General features: G+C 42.9%; 1 long non-coding RNA gene across 2 annotated transcripts; it reads left to right on the top strand.

The window, feature by feature from the left end:
* The first annotated feature begins 3,400 nt into the window (after positions 1 to 3,400).
* On the top strand, positions 3,401 to 7,194 carry LOC141657058 (uncharacterized). 2 transcript variants are annotated; one of them, XR_012548650.1, is made up of 7 exons: positions 3,401 to 3,510; positions 3,627 to 3,713; positions 3,998 to 4,147; positions 4,859 to 5,024; positions 6,245 to 6,309; positions 6,423 to 6,574; positions 6,829 to 7,194. It is a non-coding gene; the product is annotated as an uncharacterized LOC141657058 (long non-coding RNA). The 2 variants fall into 2 exon arrangements; XR_012548651.1 differs by having other exon boundaries at positions 3,425 to 3,510; positions 3,647 to 3,713.
* The last annotated feature ends 413 nt before the right edge of the window (positions 7,195 to 7,607 follow it).

Below are 7,607 nucleotides of genomic sequence, written 5' to 3'. Positions count from 1 at the left end.
GAAGACGTCTTTGTTCTTCCTCAGTTGGTCCAGGAGATCGGCTCTGAATTTTGGCTCCAGGCCGACACCGACAGTTACGGTGCGCCCTGGGTCAATTTCCACTTCCTCGGTCTGGGCTCCTTCGACCATGCCGACGGTGTTGGTGCTCATCGGATCACCCTCCTGTTGTAAGGATGGGCCCTTCCCCTTCTCTGACTTCTTCGCCACTTTGAGGGATTGCATGTTGCACCCCCTGGCAGATACTTGGATATTGACCACTTCGTCTCTCTCGTCTTTTGAGACGAGCTTTGTGCTTCCCCCCGGTCCGAGACATACATCAATGTCAGGGCCCGGATGGACATTGCTGCATCGGCTTCACTCAAAGTGACTCGGCCGATGAGAACGTTGTAGGCAGACGAGCCGTCGATAACCACGAACTCGGATAGAACATTTTTAGCCGCATCGGCTTGGCCAAACATCACCGGCAGTTTGATTGACCCCAGGGGTACCAGGCCGGCCCCGGAGAAGTTGTACAACGGGTTAGTGCAGGGGCTCAGGTCTTCAATCTTCAGACCGAGATTGAGAAAGCATTCCCTGAACATGATGTTTGTGTAGGCGCCTGTATCAATTAGGCACCTCTTGACCAAGTGGTTGGCTATTTCTAGGTGGACTACGAGCGGGTCGCTGTGCGGGGCAACGACGCCTTCGTAGTCCTTCTTTCCGATGGTTATATCGGGGACGGTGGAAGCTGGGATCGCTGTGGTGGGCACAAAGTTAATGGCTTGGTAAAGCTCATTTAGGTGCCGTTTGTGCCCATTAGCTGACCCTCCGTTCTCGTTTCCTCCGATTACAACCTGGATCACTCCCATTTGCTGGAATACTGATTTTCTGTTCGCCCCGTCGGAGCTTGTTTCTGGGCCGCCTGCTACATACTTGCTGAGGGCCCCCTTTCGGATCAGCTCCTCGATGGCGTTCCTCAAATGCCGACAGTTGTCGGTCTTATGGCCGGTTTGGCCGTGGTAGTCACAAAATCGCTAAGGTCGCGTCCCCTTCGCCTTGGGGGCCTTGCCCATTTCTACCCCTCATTCTTGCTTAGGGAAAAGACCTCGGCGGTGATTTGACCGGGGGTGAGGCGATGTACCGCCGGGTGTATGGTCCCGAACTCCCCCCGGCGCCCGCCGAGTTCTGTCTCTTATTGAATCTCTCGGGCCGTGACCTATTAACGTCACGGCGTCCTTCGTCTACGTTGTCCCGGCGGCTCCTCCTTTCTGGGTGCCCAGTTTCACTGTGGCCTACCCAGGTCTTGTGATAGTCTTCCACCTTTATGGCTCGGTCGGCCATCTTTCTGGCGGAGTCGAGGTTGAGGTCCTTGCACTTGATGAGCTCGTTTTTGAACTCGCCTTTAGGGAGGCCTTTCATTAGTGCGAAGGCCGCCAGTTCGGTGTTCAGCTCTCGGATCTGCTGAACCTTAGCGTCGAATCTCTTGACGTAGCTCCGGAGGGACTCGTCCTCCCCCTGCCGGATAGTCAGGAGATTAGAGGTCTCCACGGCCCTTCGCTTGTTGCAAGCATACTGGGCTAGGAAATTATCCCTGAGGTCGGCATAACAGTACACCGAGCCATTAGGTAGCCCTTTGTACCAACTCTGTGCCATCCCATGCAGGGTTGTTGGGAAGACTCGGCACCACACCTCATCGGGTTGCTCCCATACCGACATGTAAGACTCGAAAGCCTCAGCGTGGTCGGTTGGATCGCTATCCCCTTTATATGATAGGGGCGGCAGCTTCAGTTTGGTCGGCACCGGGACATCGAGGACGTAGGCATTGAGGGGCTGTCTGACCACGTGCCGAATGACATGCGGCGATCGGCTCCTCGCATCCCTAGTCCGGCTTCTCTCCCCGTGGCGGGAAGGGCTTCTTATTATCCGACTCTGGTGAGTCGGGCTTCTTTCTTCGTTTCTTCGGGGGTGACCTCGTTGTTGCCGCGGCGACGCTGTCCTCCCGCGAGTGGGGGAAGGACTTTGGTCTGCCACTAGCACCACGGGCACCGCCGGCGTCCTTGCATGCCCAGCTCCTTGTATTGCTCCGGTCAAGTTGTTCGGAGTTACTTTGTGGGCCCTGGTCACCAGTGGAGGCGCTGCCGCCCCTGTAACCGTGACAGGGGTAACCGGCGTACCACCCATCAGGTCCAGCAATAGTTTCAGTTTGGCTGCATCGACCACATGTCCCATGTGGTGACTTGGCGTGGCGTGGCGGTGTTCCGGCTCTCCTGGCATCCCGTACTTCACCGGCTCAGTGACTCGGCCGGTGGGGGACTGCCCGATCCCAGAGTTAGGGAACGTGTCATCCTGGTAGAATTCGGTTTCATCAGTCACAATTATTTCTGGCTGTTTTGACATCTTCTTAGCTCTTCGAATGGTTTTTTTTTTGTTTTGGTTGTTTTTTGTTAGGTAGGTGACCAGCTTTTAGTATGGTTTCCTACATACGGCGCCAATTGTTCCGAGTGTAATTTCGGAGCAGTGTTTTGTGACCACGTAAGCTTGTGGAATGATGCCTTTGCTTGAATCTTCCTTTCGCTCTCTCCTGTAAAGATGAACAAGCGAGGGCTCGGCAGTACCAGAGCGTACTCACTCCGACGCTCAAGTCAGTAAACTTAAAAGGGATTAAGTTGTATGTTACTTGGCAAAGTATATTGTAGAGAGATAAGGGAGTTTATACCAGATTAATAGTGAGTTTTTAGGATGAATTGTGGATCCTTTTCTCAATGAGAGAAGTGGAGTATTTATAGACTTTCACCTTTTGTCACGTAGTGACCAAGTGGCCAAGTGGCAGAGCAGGTGGAAAGACTGTTCTACCCTCGGCCGAGGGACCCATGGCGGCCATTGCCGCAGTTGGTTGACTCCATCGAGGGGACGGAGGTGAGTACGCGGATTTGTCTCCGGTGCATTTGGTTTGCCTAGCCGAGACCAAATGACAGCCGACAATTTTCGTCGGTTAAGTATCGAGATATGTTGACTTGCTGTGGATATCTTTGACCTTGATCAATATGTTGACTCGGTCAGCGGGTGCAGAATATGCCCCATCAAAAAGTTAGGCGCCTATTTAGTGCTTATGCTAATTCTAAAAGTGAAGTTAGGCGCCATTCTTAATTTTTGGGAATATTAACCATCAAAAGCTTATTTAGAAATAATTAAAAATCCTTAATCCTTAACTACAACAGTGTGTAAACATCTTCTTTTGGTTCTCTTGTGAACAGTGATGCCTTATGAATAGTAAGGAATAGTGTTTTGTTGAATCTAAACCATTCATTCCCTTTGTTCCTTCCATCTAAGCCACGCATCTCACATACAATCCTACGGTGTTCTTTTGTTTTCCTCTCCCACTTCTCCCCTTCTGAGTTCTGATCATAATCTCACTTTCCCTATTTCCCTGTCTCTCAAGTCTCAACTACTTCTGCCTTCACGACCGAGACAACCCTGATGTTCTCTCCTATCTCCGCTGGGAAGACTCCTTTGTTGATTCCTTCATGTCCGGTATTATCATCATTTCCATTTCCATTTCCATTTCCATTTATATTCACAATTATATCAAATCCAACCAACTGAAATGATAAGGATTGATTTTTGGACACCCATGCTTGATTGATTAGTTGATTGTTCAAAGGAGCAGTTATACAAAGAAATTCGGGGATGAATCAAAGAAGATGGACAATCACATTGGCGGCGCTAAAGCAAAGGTCGTTATTTCATCTACTCATCTCCTCTTTTTTTTTTCATTTACTGATTTTGATCGTTTAATTACGGTTTTGATATGTTTTTCATTTGGGTTCATTTTTAAATAATGATGAGGTATTCTACAGGTTTAGCAATAATAATGGTGGTTTTTTTTCAATTCGGTAAATTGATTTTTTCAATTGGTTTTGTATTACGACTTCTTAGTCTATTGGGTTTTTGTGTGTTTTGGATAGATTCATCTTGGGCATGTTAACTAACTGTCCATTTTGTTTGTTCTCATTTGCAGATGTCGCACACTTCGTCACTCACAGTCTGTGGTGGCGGCGTCTTCTTTGGATCAGTCTTCTTCGCTACCACGTAGTGAGGTTCTCTATCTTGGTGAACTAAACTTCGATAGATAAGAAAGTTGTTGTCTGTCTTCTAACGATCTTAGGATGTATGTTATCTTATGAGCTCTCGTACGTACACAAATTGTTCTCCGTGTTCATGGGGTTTATGATTTTGGGGGAACTTAGTAATCTTGCTTCTACTGATTAACCCTTGTTTCGCAAGTTTCACGCTCTTTGATCTTGTTAATCAATTTCTAATTTTTTATCATTTGACCATCAATTGAATTACCTTACCTTGGTTCTCATTGCGTGTTTCGCCTACCTATGCCATTAGTGCCTTTTAGAAATCGAATGTTGTGAGTTCAAGACTTGTGATAATCTTTTCTGAATTACTGCATTTTGAACTTCCTTTTGATGGCTCTTGGAAGATTTATCTCGTGTCTGGTGGTGGATGGTTCCAATCTGTAAGAACTCTGAATTATTCTCTTGAAGCTCTTTAGTAAACAGAAGAAGTAGAGTTCATTAAGAGTGCCTCTGATTGTCATTAAAGGCTTGGTCTCTCTTTCTCGTTTGGTTAGATTTTGGGTTGGACACTCCTTCCAAAAGCTTTGTATTACATGAATAATTATTTTGTTTTTTGTTCAATGCCAGAATTTAAGAATAATGGATTATGAGGCATTGTTTGGTATGGAACAGAAGCAATTCAAATAGTGTAGTATGAGTACAAAAGAACTAGGATTTTTGTGTGACAATAATTCAGGAACTTGTTATTGCTATGGTTCTAAGTTTCTAATCTTTCCATTTTTTTTCGGTTCGAGGTGATTATGTGAAAGCAGACGAGTATTGTGGGAGAGATATACTTTCGAACCCGGGTGACCCAAATGTATTGCCCCTTTACGCGGATTTAATATGGTAAACTCAGAAAGATTCCTCTAGAGCTGAGAGTTACTTTGATCAGGCTGTCAAAGCTGCCCCTGATGACTGGTGAGATCTTTTACCTGTGTCATTTGTATAGTTTGTAAAGTTACGGTTTTTCCTTAGTTATGAGCTAGACATGGCAAAATTAACCGACCTTAGATGCGAGTTAGATTGGATAAATAAACCGACTTGACCCTTAGCTGAACTTAGGTTTGATATTAACCTTTTCTGAACTAAGTGGAAATTACTCGACTTAATAAGACTCATTTGAAATTTTATGTAAATTTACCTACTTTAAAAGGAACCTTAAAGAAACATTATAAGTTCTTATGTGCTACAGTCTTATGATAAAGTTATCACAAGTGTTCGCGATTGGCCCATATCTGGGGTAGTTATTTCTTCATCTAAGTTTTTAGCAAGTTAATGCGCATATGCACGAAGATTTCAGTTAAAGTGGGTTGGGTCTTACATTCACATTGTATTGATACGAGAATATGTTATGCAACTGTAGCACTTATTAGATAAACATAGCCTGAACTTGACTCAGAAACGAATCACACAACACCTGACTATCCGACCTCAATGACACTCGACACTCGGACAAGGATATATGACACTTATACGCCTCATTTAAAGCCAAAATATGCATATTTTCCATAAAAATATCCGTTTTTGACAAGGATATGTTGGTGCTTCCTTGGTCGTGTTGACTGTTGACAATAATTTGAGGTGTTTGAGGTTGATTTTATAGTCTATATTGGTTTAGATTATTGTGGTTTAAATGTTTTGTGCACTCATTACTGCGAGTCAGCACTTCTAAAGTGTATGCTTTTCAATGCCAAATCATAAACATCTGGCAGTCAAAGATGAAAGAGTCTAGAAGCGATTTGTTCCTTCGTAAATTTTGTTCCATTCCCCTAGCTAATCCCATTGTTCCTCCTTTTAGGCGTAAACCCAAACAAGACTAGAGAGTAAGAATGTGGAGGTTTATACACTTGGGATTAAGTTAGTTGCGCTTGTAATACAGCTATAATTGACAATCATCTAATTTAATCTCACAATGTTGTATCTTCCTGACGAGCATCTTAGTGTTAAGCTTGATAATTATTGGTTACTTGGAATTTTAACCCTTTCATTTATGTATAACCTATATAGGCATTTGATGGAGCTATTTCTGAGCTCGACACATTGGGCGAGGGGTCTTACAAATACCGCCAATTGACTATATATGTATCCTGCCATAGTTGGGTCTGAGGCAATTAATTAAATTTTCTACTGTTATGCAGCTAAGCGTTCATCAGGTTTAGTACATAGAGTTCAGGTCTGTGCATAGAATTAGGCATACAAAAAGGTAAGCTGATATAAGTTTCTTAGTTGTTTAATTTGATATACAACTCTATAATCTCCTTTGTTGCAATTGATTGACTATAAATTGATTTGTTGAATTTCTGTTGAACTTCATAGAGTTATCGGCAATCTATTCCTTGCGATGTGGTTGGGGAGTCAGGAGATGGGTGAGGTCATATGAGAAGAAGAACGACAAAAAAGAACACACACTGATGACTCTTGTAGACTTGGGGCGAGAGCTTTTTACTAGAACATTACCGCTTAGTCAGGTAAGTGTTCCTTTAAAATGCCCTTGATGTTTATGACGGTTGATAGCAGTGGTTAATGTAGATAGAGTAGTGAGTAGAGTAAGGAGTGAAAGGTAAAACAGAGAGTGTTACAATTCAATGGTGTTCAAGTCTGGTATGGAGTATTAATCCGTCCTTTGGTTACTCCACATTATATTTCCTAGTAAGGCACAATCAAAGCCTTTAAATATTCCGCGATCCTCAAATCTAATTGTGTTCCGTTTTTTACGTTACAGGTTGCATTTGAGGTATTACTATTTTGCTGTGGGTTGATTTTCTGTTCGGGTGGCAACATACATATGGTCCAAAGTACAACAATGAAGACTTTTAATATAATAATCGTTACTCATTTGTTCTATTTAAACATTTGCTACATTTTTTCTACTTAAACATTTCCGAAGTTCTACTTTTGATTCTTTTTGGAAATGTAATTGACATTTATTTTGAGACTGAATCTATTGCAATTTTGGAATGATTTGCAATTGAATGCACAATAAGTGAGAATTACAATTAAGTATTGTCTTTGGATAAAGTAGTGTTGCATTTGTTTATTACAAGTGTTGTTATTGGACGTAACTAGTGTTGCGTTTACAAAATAAAAATGTCGCATTTGTTTGTTATAAGTGTTGCTTTTCAACATGAAAAGTGTTCCTTTTCAACATGAAAATTATTGCATTAGTTCAGGAAGTGTTGCTATTTTTTCACAAGAAGTGTTGCATTAGCAAATAAAAATGTTGCCTTTGAAATTGAAAAAAGCGTTGCATAAACATAACATATGCAACACTTTATAAAAGTGTTGCTTTAGTTTGAAAAGTGTTGCATTAAGTGTTGCAATGAGCTAATGCAACAAGACTTTATGTAGCACTTCATTAAGTGTTGCATAAACTCTAAAGCAACATTTATACGACATTATGCAACAATAGCGAAGTGTTGCTACAGGATCACAATGTAGTAGTGTGTTCTTATATTGTCAAACCCATTGTTTAACCCCATCAGAAATTGTATCAACTTAGGG

This window comes from Silene latifolia, chromosome 5 (assembly GCF_048544455.1).
Source record: "Silene latifolia isolate original U9 population chromosome 5, ASM4854445v1, whole genome shotgun sequence".
Lineage (NCBI taxonomy): Eukaryota > Viridiplantae > Streptophyta > Magnoliopsida > Caryophyllales > Caryophyllaceae > Silene > Silene latifolia.
Note: the sequence above shows the minus strand (reverse complement) of the source record. Positions and strands in the feature narration are given on the sequence as shown.